The sequence below is a fragment of the Oculina patagonica genome, chromosome 8, assembly GCF_052425735.1.
Source record: "Oculina patagonica isolate OP01 chromosome 8, crgOcupat, whole genome shotgun sequence".
Taxonomy (NCBI): Eukaryota; Metazoa; Cnidaria; class Anthozoa; order Scleractinia; family Oculinidae; genus Oculina; species Oculina patagonica.
Window position 1 is genome coordinate 16,035,486 of NC_135765.1, and position 14,848 is coordinate 16,050,333.

The 14,848-nt window shown below is 38.2% G+C and overlaps 2 pseudogenes across 1 annotated transcript; both read left to right on the forward strand.

Moving 5' to 3' along the window:
• The first annotated feature begins 207 nt into the window (after positions 1-207).
• Positions 208-9,660, forward strand: LOC144663264 (uncharacterized; annotated as a pseudogene). The gene is made up of 4 exons (XR_013572591.1): positions 208-1,287; positions 5,755-5,865; positions 6,202-6,409; positions 8,025-9,660. The product of XR_013572591.1 is annotated as an uncharacterized LOC144663264 (transcript).
• Positions 9,661-12,151: 2,491 nt separating this feature from the next.
• On the forward strand, positions 12,152-14,802 carry LOC144662934 (trace amine-associated receptor 4-like; annotated as a pseudogene).
• Positions 14,803-14,848: the final 46 nt, after the last annotated feature.

A 14,848-nucleotide genomic window follows, 5' to 3' on the forward strand; every position in this document is an offset into this window, starting at 1 on the left:
CTGGTTGAAAACGTCGAAAGTTTGACGGCCATGCACGCGGAGATACGGCGGATTATTCAGATTGTGGTCGATCGCAGGTATCGTAACACTTGCATGCTGTTTGCGAGTTTTAAAAGTTTGTGTGCGATGTGCTAGTTGCAACTGCTATTTAGAGCACTGAAACTGTTAGCCAGCGTCTTTGGCTGCGGATGGTTAGTATGGAAATGGATTGCAACTCGAACTGTTAAGGCTTATTTTCAAGGGTCAAGGGTCAAGTTGTTTCCGCATGTCTTCAAGAAATCGATATTTATAGCAGCGACATTTTTCTTCGCAAATTAAGGTTATATATTTCTTTAGGTGTTTAAAGATAATGTTTTTCATGGGTTAAGTTGCCTGTCACTAATAGCGAAGCGCGCGAGGTCTACAAATAGAATGCAAATGAATATAACCGTCACAAGGCTCGAAAAAACATCCGGCGTGTTCAGATAGAAATAGAAGGAATCTAGGCAAAGTTTTCGTTTATTAAAAGTGTTTTAGGAATACCGGCTGCTTTAGAAAGTGTTTTAGGAAAATCGTCCGCCATTTCGGTTTGTTTGTTTGTCTGAGTCTTGCCAGAGTCGTGACGTCACTCCTTTAAATTCTGTTGACCTTTTTGTTTGATGAACTTCTGTTAAAGAAATAGTCAAGACGAATCAGCTGTGAAATTCAGCAAAATAGCGGCAGTAGTTATATTTATTATATAGCTAGCTGATGAGCCAAATCCTGCGTTGTGATTGGCTATCCTAGCAGGCACGACGGAACTATCTTGGCCTTTCGGGATAACCCGCTTTGTCCCGCAAGAAAAAAGATGTATTTTTACTCACATAACAGATCCTTTATTGACAAAGCTTGATTGGCCAAGATGGCTGGTTATTGGCCTTGTTCTTTTTTGTGTGATTATGCGTCGAGGTCCTTTCACTATCTCGCCATCTTAACCTCATGCTTGGTCAATAACCGATATGTACATATTACGGACTTATCTAAAAAAAATTACTCGTGACTACATACACGATAGAATAGTCTCTACCGTTTCAAAGAGGCAATATTCGCACGAATGTTACAGCGACATGAAGTAAGATTTATACCTTATTCAAATATTTTCTGTTTGTATTGACAGTTCTATTTTTGAATAAACTTCCTGTGTAATAAGGAAGTAATAGGTTTCCCGGAAGATGTAGTGAGTCAATAGTACATTTACTCAAACGTAAATACATGATAACAGCGCCTTTCAGCCTGGGATGTTTGAAGATTGTCACAGTTCAACTTTTGGTGAGTTTTCTTTCATTTAATCCAATTCAGGCGGTATATTAGTTGTAATGCGCCGTCCGGAACCTTTGTTTTTCATCGCCTGCTCGACATTTCAAGGAATTCGCTCCAATTACACCACGTGGAATATAAAGCGCGCAATGTTCCGTTTCATCGACAATTTAAAACACTGCAAGCGAACATTCCACCACATTGAACTTCATTCAACAGTTTTGAAACAACTACTTACATTTAATTATTCAATTTCTTCAATTCACTTCAAGTCGTTTTTGTTGAGCTCGTAGAAGGACAAAAGCGAACTATTGTTTACCTGTTTAATGCTTTCAAAGGGAACGAAACCACAATTGGCAAGATCATCACAGAACCGTAATATCCAAAAAAAGAAAAGATGCTTACTAACAGGCTCTAGAATTTAATAGTGCTGGACGATAGTTTTCGCCTTAAAAACATGTCAAACATCACATCTCGCCAGAAATATAGTGGTCAAGATGCTAGACAATTTTCATTTAAGTGCTTTGCCTCAAAGCTTTATCAAATCAAATTCCTGTTTTTGCTTCAGTCGGAACAGATTTTAACTTTATTTTCCGCCGCTCAATATCTTAACCCGTTGAACCTATCCGCTGTTTTCCTGTAGCAGTGCGTAAAATAGTTCGTGATGAAACGGAAAAAGGAAACTTGAAAAACGTGCGTGAGGTCTCAACAAGATGCCCTAAAGCGTTAGAAGCGTATCCTGAAGCGAGTTTATTAGTTCTTTGTGTTTAACAGATTTAGTGATGTAAATATTTTGCATAAAAACTCTTAAAATGAACTCAGCTTTAAGTGTTCGCAGGTGTACTGACGCACTTTTCAACTTTGATGAAAACAATTTATTAATTCATATTCCTGGTTTAAAATCAATCACGAATTCTTACCGGTTTTCGAGAAAACTTGTGCTACGTGGAAGATTCTAGAATTTATAATTGCTTATTCGATTTCCAAGAAGCTTATTTGTGCACGTAGTTTTGTTCATCTTAAATGATTTGTTACCTCGCTTAGGCTCTAACTGTAGCCGCGAAGCAAAAAGACAAAAACGTTTAGCTGGCCTGAAAGTGGAAAATTGTCAAAATCAAGCCAGACTATTTATCTGCCACCAGAGTATAATTACTTACAAAAATATTTAGTACTTCCTGTGGATAAAGACAAAGAAAAAGTATTTGTGTGAAAACTGAATAGCTCCTTAAAAACCCAGTCAAGCTTACTGAACAACTTCCTTTTTAATAAATGTGCATTGTCATCTTCTATAAAAAGTTTTCGAAAGACTGAATAACATAACTTGATCAAATAAAACAGTAGTGATTTGATTTTGTAAAACAGAACTCAACAGATGGCATAAGGAAGTTACAATAACAAACTATGGCAATAAATTATAATATGAGTATAATAAACTTGAAAATGCGAGCTTGTTCACCTTCTTAAGTTAACCTTGGATTCTCGTGATCAGTTTTGAAATTTATTATGTTGTTTGAAAATTAACGACTAACATCTAACATCTACGATCTACAGTCCGTTGGTTAAGCAAACGAAGACTATGTAATAAACTGCGTACGTGGACTGTATTCGTGTGTAGGATCATTAGTTCAGCCCGCGTGTATTAGATAACGACAACAAGTCTGATAAATTCATTTCAAGGGCCAATATTTCAATATCGATCGGTTGATATATGTGGGGCTGATATATCACACAGGATATTGTTAAAACCTGAAATGCATTACATATAAATCGAAATTAACCTTCTGTTAAACGTTGTTACAACTCGTTAACTGTAGGAGTCATGAGTGGTCCCTCAAAACTTTGCATTGCTCGCAAAATTAGGCCTCTGCTCGGAATGCTCGGAAAATTTAGTTGATGCTCGTTTGCTCGTGCTCGCATATTTTACAAGTGCTCGCACGCTCGGTTTTTGTGGAGGTAGCTTTTTGAAAAGTGCTCGTTGCTCGCAAAGCTAACTTTATTTTGTCAATGCTCGTACTCGCAAAGAAAAACGCTCTGCTCGCAAAGACCATTTGATACCCCTATCTGTGTTCAATATTTTTTTATTGCTCTACCAAATTGGGAAAACGAAAGTTGGGAGCCTTCTGTTATGCTTGCTCTATAAAGGTGAAAGAAGTCTCAATTTTTAGTCAGTTTGTGCGTCCGCGTTTCTTTTCCGAGTGTCGTGTTAAGCTTATTATTAAGTACCTTGCGCAAAAAAGGTTTTCGTTTATGAAAGTTTCTACTTTAAGCTTGACAAAACTTGTATTAATGATCAATAATGTTAAATTTCGAGCCTTACGGACATCAATGAAGCGTCTCAGTTGTTATCACGTACGGTTCAATCTCTAGACCTTTAGAATAATTATATTGCGACAATGTAAAATCGCGTGGTAAAGCTTCCTGATCGATTAATATCCTGTCCCGTTATTTTCCACCTGCTTTCATGTGTATCCTGTATACTTTTACCTCATTCCGACCGGTATATAATGCCTAGATAAACTACAGTATGCCCTATAAAAATGAGGACTATTAAAGGGACATTGTTCGGCACCAGTTTCACTTCAAAAACTCAAGAGCCTAAAGACATAATAACTGTGGTCCAATTTTGTTAAAACTCACCATGCAAGTGTAGTGAAGCGATAAACAAGTTATATTATTGTCATGCCATCAGGAACTTTAGATCTCAACTTGAAAAAATCAGGCTGATTTTTTCAAGTTTTGTCCTTGTGGACTGGAAAAACACCTAACAATTCTTATGGCTCCCTTCTTCCTTCAACAATTATATTTCCAACTTGATGTACTAGGTGAATTTCATGTACGAGAAGACCTATTCGCCAATTTTAGTACTTTTTACCGAAAATCATTGAAATCTCCGTGACAGTGTCCCTTAAAAGGTCGATTGAAGTAGATCGAACATAGCCCAATTTAGTAACCTGACCCATCCGATCGATGAACAGTCGCTTTCTCTGAGCCAAACTACTAATGACGAACTACTAATGAATGTCAGCAACTTAAAACACAGCATTACATCAAATCGAATGTAATACTAAGCAGTTAATGATTTATGAAGCTCCACTGAAAGGAAACAGTGAGTTGTGTTTCTCGGAGACTCTAACTGTGAGCTGAAATGTTGGTCAAAATTTTAACTGACAGCTGAGATGTGAAATCAACAAAATTTACTAATAGCTGAGAAACGGGATGAAGTTTTTGAAGTCCCAAATTCAGGATACAGAAAGGTATTAGAAGAGGCCGGTATCCCTACCCTAGCTGTTAGGCGTGTTTTGCTTTTCTAAGAGCCTATTTAATGACATTGTAACTACAAAAAACCACAAACTAGTCAATCTGCTGCCTGAAAGAGCAACCAACAGCCACCAACTTCGGATCAAGAGAGTGTGCGACACGCCTGTTTGTAAGACGGACCCGGTTTTAAAAATTCTTTTATTATAGACAATAGTTTAAATTACATTGTATAGATCGTTTTAAATAGTTTAATATTTTAATGTAATTTAATTCTAAGGACTGCCAAGTGTAAAAGTTTTTTCATAAACGATATTTCTTCTTCTTCTCTTCTTCTTCTGATAGCTAAGCAATCGCCGAAAATTCAACTGATTACTGAATTTCCAGCACCCCTATCCAGATCTTCATCGAGGGTCGACGGGAAATAAAAAATTTAATCAACTAAGATAGCAGCAAAAGCTTAAATGTGTAGATAACTGAAATGAATGAATGAGCAAACGAACGAATGGATGGATGCATGCATGGATGGAAGGATAGATTATTGAATAAGAAACTTATCGCACACAACATTCAGCCCTTGTATAAGATGAAAAGAGACTGCTGGGAACTTACTTTAAACAGTATATACTAACTAGTACATGAATGATATTTTTTAATTTTTACAGACGTTTGTTTGTATCGTGGTAATTGGCCTTTAACTTGACGTTTTTTACAAATATCTCGCTCAATATTACTTTATTCTCGTCACATAAGTGCCTGCCACATTTAATAAGTGACACGCATTCTAGTACTCTCTGTACATCTGCTATCAGACTAAATACAATTCATGCTACTGGCGAAATCAGTATCACCCTTCTTGGTGCTAAAACTGAATATAACATCAAAGTACTTCGCCTTGCTCTATGCCCTAACTGCTGTTTAACTTGTTCGCTGACAGTTATCAATACAGTTCGCAAGAGTTTTAATTGATTGGGAGTTTTATCGAGATATATCGAAAAGGGAGAGGGGTTGACAAAAACGCTCAGTAGGTCAAGAATGAGAGATGTAGGGCTTTAATTTATCTATTGAAGCTGTTCTTGCCACATTTAACTCGAATCATTTAACTATGCATGAAATGCTCATTGGAGGATGCTAATATGTGTTTATCATTCCGTTATGCCTAGAAGCTCAGTCACGCTTATTTAAAAGCCTGTCAATATCGTATTGTCATTTTCTGCTTCGTAGAAAGCATTACGTCATTATTCTGCAAAAGGCGCGAGTTTGTTGCGGAACAACTCATTTGAAGCATCATTCTATGGGAGCAAGGTGTATGCTTTGCAGCAGGTCCAAATTCAGGTAATTTTTAAAGAAGAATACAGAACAACACTATGCTACTACTTTTTACTGTAGGAAATGGAGCTAGCTTGTATTGGACAAGTATAATTTAAGGTATAGCATCATGCCACTGCAAACAAGTGTGCTCATGCATGCATTTGGTTCATTTCACTCTAGCCAGCGCTAGCGTGCAGACGGAATGTGCTTTCGCAGAACACTGAATTGAACCCCTATTTTCAACGCTGTTGTGCTAGCTATCATAGGAAGCTTGAATTGAACAAGTATAATTTAAGGTATAGCATCATGACATTGCAAACAAGTGTGCTCATGCATGCATTTGGTTTTGTTTCACTCTAGGCAGCGTGCAGACTGAACGTGCCTTCTCAGAAAACTAAAATGAACCCCTATTTTCAACGCTATCGAGGTTGCAGCGCATTTCGTCCCTGGCGATGTGATATTCCTCGGAATTCCACCGCTTATAAAGCCTGCTCCGGGAGCCGTGGATTTTGTCATGGAGAACTCGAGCACGTGCTGCCTGCGAACAAGAAAACAGGAAGTCTTAATTGTGAGTACTTTCGAGTGTTTGTTTCTTTCCAATGTTTGTTGTGCAGAGGGCCGAAAATACAGTGTTTAATTCAAAAGAAATAGTGAAAGTCCTGCAAAATATCAGCCTGTGTGATAAGAGGAAAAATTCATTTTTAAAAATTAACAAACGTGTAGGAGAGTTGTGAACGTATACAGAAAAAGGTGCCTGCAACCTTACGGTCAGCGCGAATGATTACGTCATGCAAGACTTGTTGCGCGTCGCGAACATTTTAAAATACCCTCTTTCCATTCTGTGACTTCAAACAGACTAGCAATTGCTCAAGAACAGATGTTTTAATATCTAGCGACCGCAAAAGACCAAAGAGCATTCATTATCAAGTCGCAGCGAAGTTTCATCAACCGTTTGGTTAAAGCACTCAAAGAACTTAGTAGTAACTGCGACTTCAACACTAGAATTTAATTACACAACCGAGCGCATTTTATCCGGGTTGTACACTTGATGTAAGATCTACATACATCGGACATAAAACATAGCTTTATTTAATGTGAATTACGCCCTTAGCTAAGGCTTAGGTGCAGCCTAAAAGTACTTTCAAATAATTATAACAATTAAAATTACAATTTCTATTATAAGAATTCTAGTAAATTGCTTAGCAGTGAGCACGCTATAATTATAATGTTAAAAGTGTTTTAAAAATCAATTCAAATTACTTTCTTCTCTAAAATAAAAACTAACTACAAAATACTGTTAATGTCGATATCATATATCTAGATGTTTTTCTAGTCAATATCAAAAAACAAAGACCCATGACGTAATGGTAAACTAACGACGCGTGCACCGTTATGACGTAATTGCGGATAATAACAAATGCTAAACTACATGATATGTGACGTAAATGTTTGGTAACTATGAAAAATATTTTTTCTGATCTGTGGGCAAAAGAGTTAATTAAGCACGTACGGAAAAGGAAACGTTCACTTCAAACAGAAGAATGTGCCAATAACCGGAAAAACTCCTTTAAGCTCTATTAAGCCTGTTTCAGTGTTTTACATACCTTTGGAAGTGGGTGGGAGATGAATAGTGTCGGAGATCGTTCAAGAGAGAAGGATTACATGTACATTAAAATTACGAACCAGCTAACACACACACACAAAGAGAATTATATACCAATTACCGTAAAAACTCCTTTAAGCTCTATTGCGCCTGTTTTGTTTTCCATAGCTTTGGAAGTGGGTGGGAGGTAAATAGTGTCCGAGATCGTTCGAGAGAGGATTACATGAACTCTGATATTACGAATCAGCTAGCACACACACACACACACACACACAAAAAAAACAAAAAAAACAAAACTGTTTTATGTTTTATGGTGCTATGCCATGCTGATGAGCCCTCACTAGGACGAAAAAGCTGTCCATGACTGCCATTTCTCTGGTAATATGGTGGTGCGCATGTGTTAGGTACTGGCTATACCCCGCTGCTTATGCAATGTGTTTTTTGCTACCTTTGACCTACCATGGCGTGCTAAATTGATAGGGGGAATTATTAGAGCAAAGGAGGGGGAGGAGTGGGTTAACTTGTCACTCTTATGCGTCTACAACTATTTAAAATTTAGTGTCCCCTTCTCCATTCACAGTGAATGTTGCAAGCTACAATGGTTCTGATGCCTTCTTCCTCCGCCCGTACTTGACAAGAGAAGAATACGCATATTGGAACAGCCATCTTAGCCGCCGTCCACCCTCATGCGCATGCTCGTGCGCATGCGCCTCCAATCCAAAGGATAACACGATCGTGACTTACCACCACACAGAGCCTACTGTCTGTGTCCAAAATGTCACACATGTCCAGAATGCCACAGGGTTGCCATGTAGAACACCTGCATTCAACGATGGTCCTGTGGTATGCGGTAAAAGCACCACTAAAGGCTTTTGCAGGAATACAGAGTTTGTTCCAAAGCCCTCCGTCCCCGAAAAGATTGTATCGAACGCCATCTGTGGAAGAGTGCAAGCCAACGTTCCCACCGGTCGCTATTCAAAGAACGCGAGTTCTAACAAGAGAAAAGCTGGTGAATGCATTTCCAAGGACAAAGGATTCGTCAGAACTCCTTCCACCAAGGAACGATCAATCCAGCACCCACACCAAACAGGAAGCAGCTCTCCTAATAGAAGCCCTGACTGTCGCGATTCAACTAAGGGTCGTGGTGCTCATCAAGCATTATCCGCAGAATCGAGAAGAAGAATTAGTGAACGGTACCTGTGTGGAGATAAAAGCTTTGAAGAGAATCCTTCTGCTCGTGCCTCGCCGACGCGTCCTGAAAACGTCAAAACCGGATCTACTGGCCTTTGTGATTCAACTGGAACTATTGTTGTACGCTCGAATACGGAATCAACTGCTTCCCAACCGGGTAAACGAAAACCTACAAGCGTATCAGAATACGAAGGAGGAAATTGCAAGAAACAATGCTTTGGTGACGATGAACATGTGATTACCGAAGTTGAGGCACCAAACGAGACCATAGATTTGAATGACACTCTGAAAAGCTTCCTAACTGTGCCTCTTCCAAAAGACAACAGCCATGACAAGAACGAAAGCGTAAGCAGTGATGAGTCACGTGGAATGCACAAATCACGAGGAGTAAACAGGTCACGTGGGATGGCAAGGACACGTGTTCAAGGACGGTACTGTGCAGAAAAAAATATCAACACCATTTCTTCCGACGGCCAATGCGAAATCAATAATGTCAAGAAAGACAACTTTACACCAGGAAGTAAGACTATCGCAAGAGCTCAGCCAAAGTCTGCGCTAACCGATGGCCTTGCTGACGTTGGAGAAGAGACGCAGTTGTGGGGACAAGGCCCTAAACGAAGGAAATAAAACTTTTGAGCAAAAGAACATTGGTGGTAACGTTTCCAACACGGCCAAGCCAGTCCATCGAACGCTGTTGAAGAATACCAAATCACCCCTTTCTGGTAGCTATGCTTTAGATTACGAATCTCTGCCCAAACTTATCAGTGTACTCTCCTCATCTATGGCTAAAGTTGTATCGAGTTTAACACCATAAACCCGGTTTACGTTGCCAAATTAACATGAAGCGCTTAAAGACAATTTAAGTTAAGCTTACAGAAAATATTTTGGTTAGTTGATAAAGAAAACAAGATAGCTAGTTTTTATATTTCATGTTCTATTTAAGGAAAACCATAGTTTGGTCAACTTACGTTGCAAACTTTACATGAAGCGCTTAAAGTTTAGCTCACGGAAAATATTTTGGTTAGTGGTTAGAGAAAACAAGAAAGCTGGCTTTTATATTTAATGTTCTATTTAAAGAAAATCATATTTTGGTCCACTTATGAGAATGGGGAAGTGAAAAAAATAGTTTTTGAAAAATCTGTTATTTAAATGCAATCATTAAGACAGCTCATGCGCTTCGTACCGTTAGCTATTGGTTTGCTTCTTTTTCTTGGTAACTTTATACACAACAAACAAAAAAAAACCAGTATAAGCCATCACTTTGTCAAAGACAACACATAGCCTTGGAACGATTTAGTCAGTTTTACCAAGAGGAAGCAGTTTTCTCTGTTACAAAAAGCAAAAACAAAGTTATCTGATGTACCCAATCACAACTTACAATCAATTAAACAGCGCGCTAAACCAATCAGCTTATTGTATTGAGTGGCCACTAGGATAGTCAAGACCACTAAAAACGTAATTACAGATAGAGTTTCCCTCTTTAAAAAATGTTTAACTGTTAGGCAGTTTAGGCCTGTTAGTGCGAGTACGACTTAAGTTTAACTTGGTCTAAGTTATAAAAAATTAGGTTCCACCAAACGCTTTAGATTTGATTATTACCGAAGCAAAATTCACAAAGTATTGTTTAATTTTACGTTCTAGTACTTACACTTTTCGTAGACCAAAGAAAACGAATGGTCTCGGGTCGAGAGTGTACGTATTAATTACACAGAGACAATTGGGCGCGGTAGATATTTTCACATTATTTTTTATCTCACGTACAATATAATTATGAAGGCAAAACCCAACGAACATTTTTGAGATCTCAATATGTATATTTATAATCCTTATATTTCTCTCTCTTTCTTAACTTTGGTGGTAGAAAATAGATGTTAAACGTAAATAAACAAATTGCAAAATACTACTTAATGTGTTTGTCTTTTCGTATGCGCACGCACTGCAATGCGTTGTATTAACGTACCTCTCAATCACGAGGCAGGGTCCTTAAGGGTGTTAGGGCTCCAGGGCTCCAGGGCTCCTGGCACCCCCTGGGCTCCACAGCGAAATGTTTTGGGCTCCCAGGTGCTGGTCACTCCCCTTAGGGCCCTGGGCGTGCGACTATTGACTTTTGGTGAGATCAAAAAATGTATTGAATGCAACCTATTACCCATACATCATGGACGTGTTTCATACCAACACCTTAAAAATACCTTTTTTTTGAGAAAGTGTCTAGATCACGTTTTCATGTTTTTCCACATTTTAATTAGTTCATACTGTAATCCATTTCCATCTTCCTCATCGTAAGTCACCAGTCCTCACTTTCCGGCATAAGTTTCCTGTCATCTCTTAAGTACTGTAGTCAGAGTTGGAGAATTCCCTCGGTAGTAAAAGACCTTTTCTATGTTTTGTTCTAATTTAAATAATAATATTCTTTGTACAGCTATAAACGATTGTAGAGCATTGAAAAAAACCTAAGATATCCTCTCTCGTTTGTTACTACTCGGTGTTTTGGGTATTATGTTAGCTTTTAAGATTGTTTGTTCAAGCTAAAATTGGCTTCTTTTAATGTTTGTTTGGAAAGGAAATCTCCTGTTAAAACTTTGTTGAGGATTGAGATAATAGCTCCTTTTCACTTCAACGTTGTTAAAAGCTACCACACTGCCTGGTGCTTTTTCACTTTTTAATAGTAAGAACCACGAATTCCACGACCCTGCTTTTTCTCATCACCTCATTTTCGTTACCATTGGTGTTGTCCCCTTAACGTTAATTTTTCTCAAAAGTTTTTTCCTTTTTCCTGTCAAGTTACCTCAGTTGGATAACCCCAAACTTGAAATGTTCTGTCTGTACTCTTCAACACCTATTTAACATTTTAATTTTTGAAAACAATAAAACATCTGGAAGTGTGTATTTATTCCCACCTATGTCTTGTATCAATATTTTTTCAGAACATTTAAGAAATGAAATATTTTAATTGTTTTTTGGACTCTTGATATTTTTTGTAATGTTTCACTACTGCTGTGAATATTTTATGGAAAAGTGCTGTCTTAACCCAAAATGAAGAAGCTTAAGTGGCCGTTAGTTCCTAGTCGCTACAGCAAAATCAACGTCCGTAATATTGACTTTGTTAATGGCTTATCGTTCAATAAGTAAACGGAGACATTTTTCACGACGTTCCCATGAAAGGTTTTTGACATGTCTCTTGGTTGATCGATGAGGGTGTCCAAATGTGGTATGTGACAGATTCGTCCAAAACAGGTGTCAAGGTACAATTTTTCAGGAAAATGCTGCCGTTTCAAAGATATATTAGTCAAAAAAAACTATCTTAAATCTTTTTAATAGTCTCCAAGAGGTCTTCGACGAGGATGATAATATTATACTTTTATATATTTCATTTGCTAATAGAAAACGTGCTAATTGTCGGCAAAAAGATATTAAAAAAGCGATCATGTTTCCCTGTTTGATGATGTATTTGTCATGTTACCGCGTATATATCAATTCGGACATTTGGCCTTTTAACTCTAAACGCTTAGATTTTAAGGTCTTTTTCCGATCGAAAACCACTTTAGACTCGTAGAAATTTTTCGTGGTTTTCACAGCTCAGAATCTCTACCGAGAAGCTGATTACAAAGCTGAGCTAATGAAATTTCAATGTTGACGCGCGGAAATTTATTCTGAAAAGAAGGCCGAATTTGTTACGTCGCAGTGTCTACACTCGCGGCTCATTTTCGCCGAAGAGACCAAAGATTGAAAAACGGGAGAAGAATAAACTGGGCAAAACACATCTATTTCTTAGTGGCCTAGTGAAATGGATCAACTACAGGCTCTTAACGAGGCTCCTACATCTACAAACAACACTGAATTTGAAACCAGCTCACAAACTGTCACAAATCTTTGGTATTGGATAAGCGCTGGTTTAATCGAGCTTTTGACCTTATTAGCTAACGGACTTCTCACGTTTCTCATCGTAAAATCTCCAAGACTTCACAACTCCGCCAATTGGTTCATTCTATCACTTGCGGTGTCAGATTTGTTCTTCGGAGTGGTGGTTATACCGTCCTTCTATGATGTGTAACCTGTGGTTGTCTTGTAATAATGACGTGCGATTGCTACTCACGGATCTCGTCGTGTATGTCTCGATCGCTAATGTTTGTGTAATGAGCCTGGATCGCTTGGCTGCCGTAGAATTCCCAATGAGGTATCATTCATTGGTGGTCCCGCGAGTTAAACAGTGGATAATTTTATCCTGGGGCGTTCCCGCCATTGTGTCAGCCTTCCCATTTTGTTGGATGTTTGCAGAGTCTGGCACGGCCATTGTGAAAATAAACAAAATATTCCGTGCCGTACAACTTTTTGCTTTCGAATTGCTGCCTTGCGCAGTGATGTTAATCGTCCATGGCCGTATCTTTCTAATACGTCGAAAACACTCTCGGCAAATCATTCAACAAAGAACTCAGCTAAATGTAGAAACTAACTCAAGTGAGAACGGAGAGCGGTCAAACTACAGAGCAGAGAAGTTCTTGGGGGTTACAGCGACGTTAGTGTTTTTCTATGTATTTTGCTGGATTTTCTCCGCAGTGTTGACATCGTGCCATTATTTTGGAATGTGCGAGGTTTCTCAAGCCGCTCTGCTCGCGACTTCCTTACTGGTGTTTTTAAGTCCCGCAGTAAATGCGTTAATATGTTTGTTTATGAAGACTGATATTCGCAAAGAGCTATGGAAGTTATTTTGATTTATTTTCAAAACTCTTATGTTAGAGCTTTTAAGTTGAAAATGATATTCTGAGGACGGTGTCTTAAGTTTTAAGTGCAAGAAAAAACGCAAAAAATAACCTCGGAGATTAGTTGAATTAATAAATATAACATAAAAAAAAATGCGTTTGAAAATACTAACATTCGCAAAGAGCGACAAAGGTTGTAGTCGAGAATCATCTTCTGAAGAGCGCGTCTGTAAGTCTAAGGAGGCAGAAACCCATACAGTCGTGGGAATAAGTGTCAGTTTTGGCAAATCTTCCTTGAAGCACTCGAACAGTTTCCGAATTATTTCATCCAATCAAAACCAAGCGCGAGCGCTCACGAGTACGCCGAAAGCAATCGCTCGTACAAATTCGTCATGTTGCTTAGCAACTTCTGGGACGAAAAACCGCTGGCTCAGTCACTTTTCGGAGAAGTGAGTGATCGCTAGCTATCAACTGGCACTTGTTCCCCCGACTGCATAAGGGTTGAAACGTGTAACTCCCTTTGATTCGTCTTTAAGCTTGTGTAAAACGTTTACACATTCGTTTCCATTAAGTACCATATTTGGAAAATCACGAGAAAGAATTAACGATCAAAATTGCAATATCTGTTAATGTTTGAATTAAATTCACAGCGCGCGCTAGCTTGCGCTAAATGGTGTAATCTTGTTTTTGTGCGAGCTTGGTTAAATAAAGTTTTATAATTTGGTTCAATTCTCCTGTTTTATCGTCATTAAGTAGTCTGGAGAACTTCACTTGGATACACTTGATAAATTTCTTTAGTTTCTGTAAGAAATTTAGGGCGCTAATATTCAAACACTGTGAACGCGCGTTACATGTTTAGTTTCCTTAACAATCAGTTGGTTTAATTTAGAAAAAGTACGTTTGAAAACCTACTGTTGATAAACTAAAGAAAACTCGTGCAACTCCGTGATCACTGGCTACTTGCGCATGCGTTTTCGCAGTATAGCGAACGCTTAGGAAGGGCCAATGGATGTTGGGAATGCTTTTTTCGTACTGTTTTGCTTTTTCTGGTTTGAGAAGCTCTACTCGTGACTGTCCTACAGGTGTTTTTTGAAAACTGGTGGTCAATGCGTGAAAAAGCTATGGGAAATGTGTTAATTGATTTTGAGTTATATTATATTATAAGACTATTTTTAGTTAAGATTTATAACAGATTAAACAAAGACTTCAAGTGCAAAATAAAACCCTGAACGATCAGTTGATTAAATCTAAAAATGTGGGTTTGAAATATATTCTTAAACTGATGCAAACTCGTCCAGTTCACTTGCTTCTTCGTCATACAGTCAACGTCAAGAAATACCACATTGAATGTTGAGAATGCGTTATTGCTTCCTCACTGAATCATTCAAAAGACTTAATAGTTGAATTTGCTCACCCGACCTTTTACGCTTCCACTGTGTAATCTATTTTAAATAGAAGTACGCAAAGAAGGTTAACAATAAATCGACCGTATTGAATCAATGGTGTTTTCTCATTT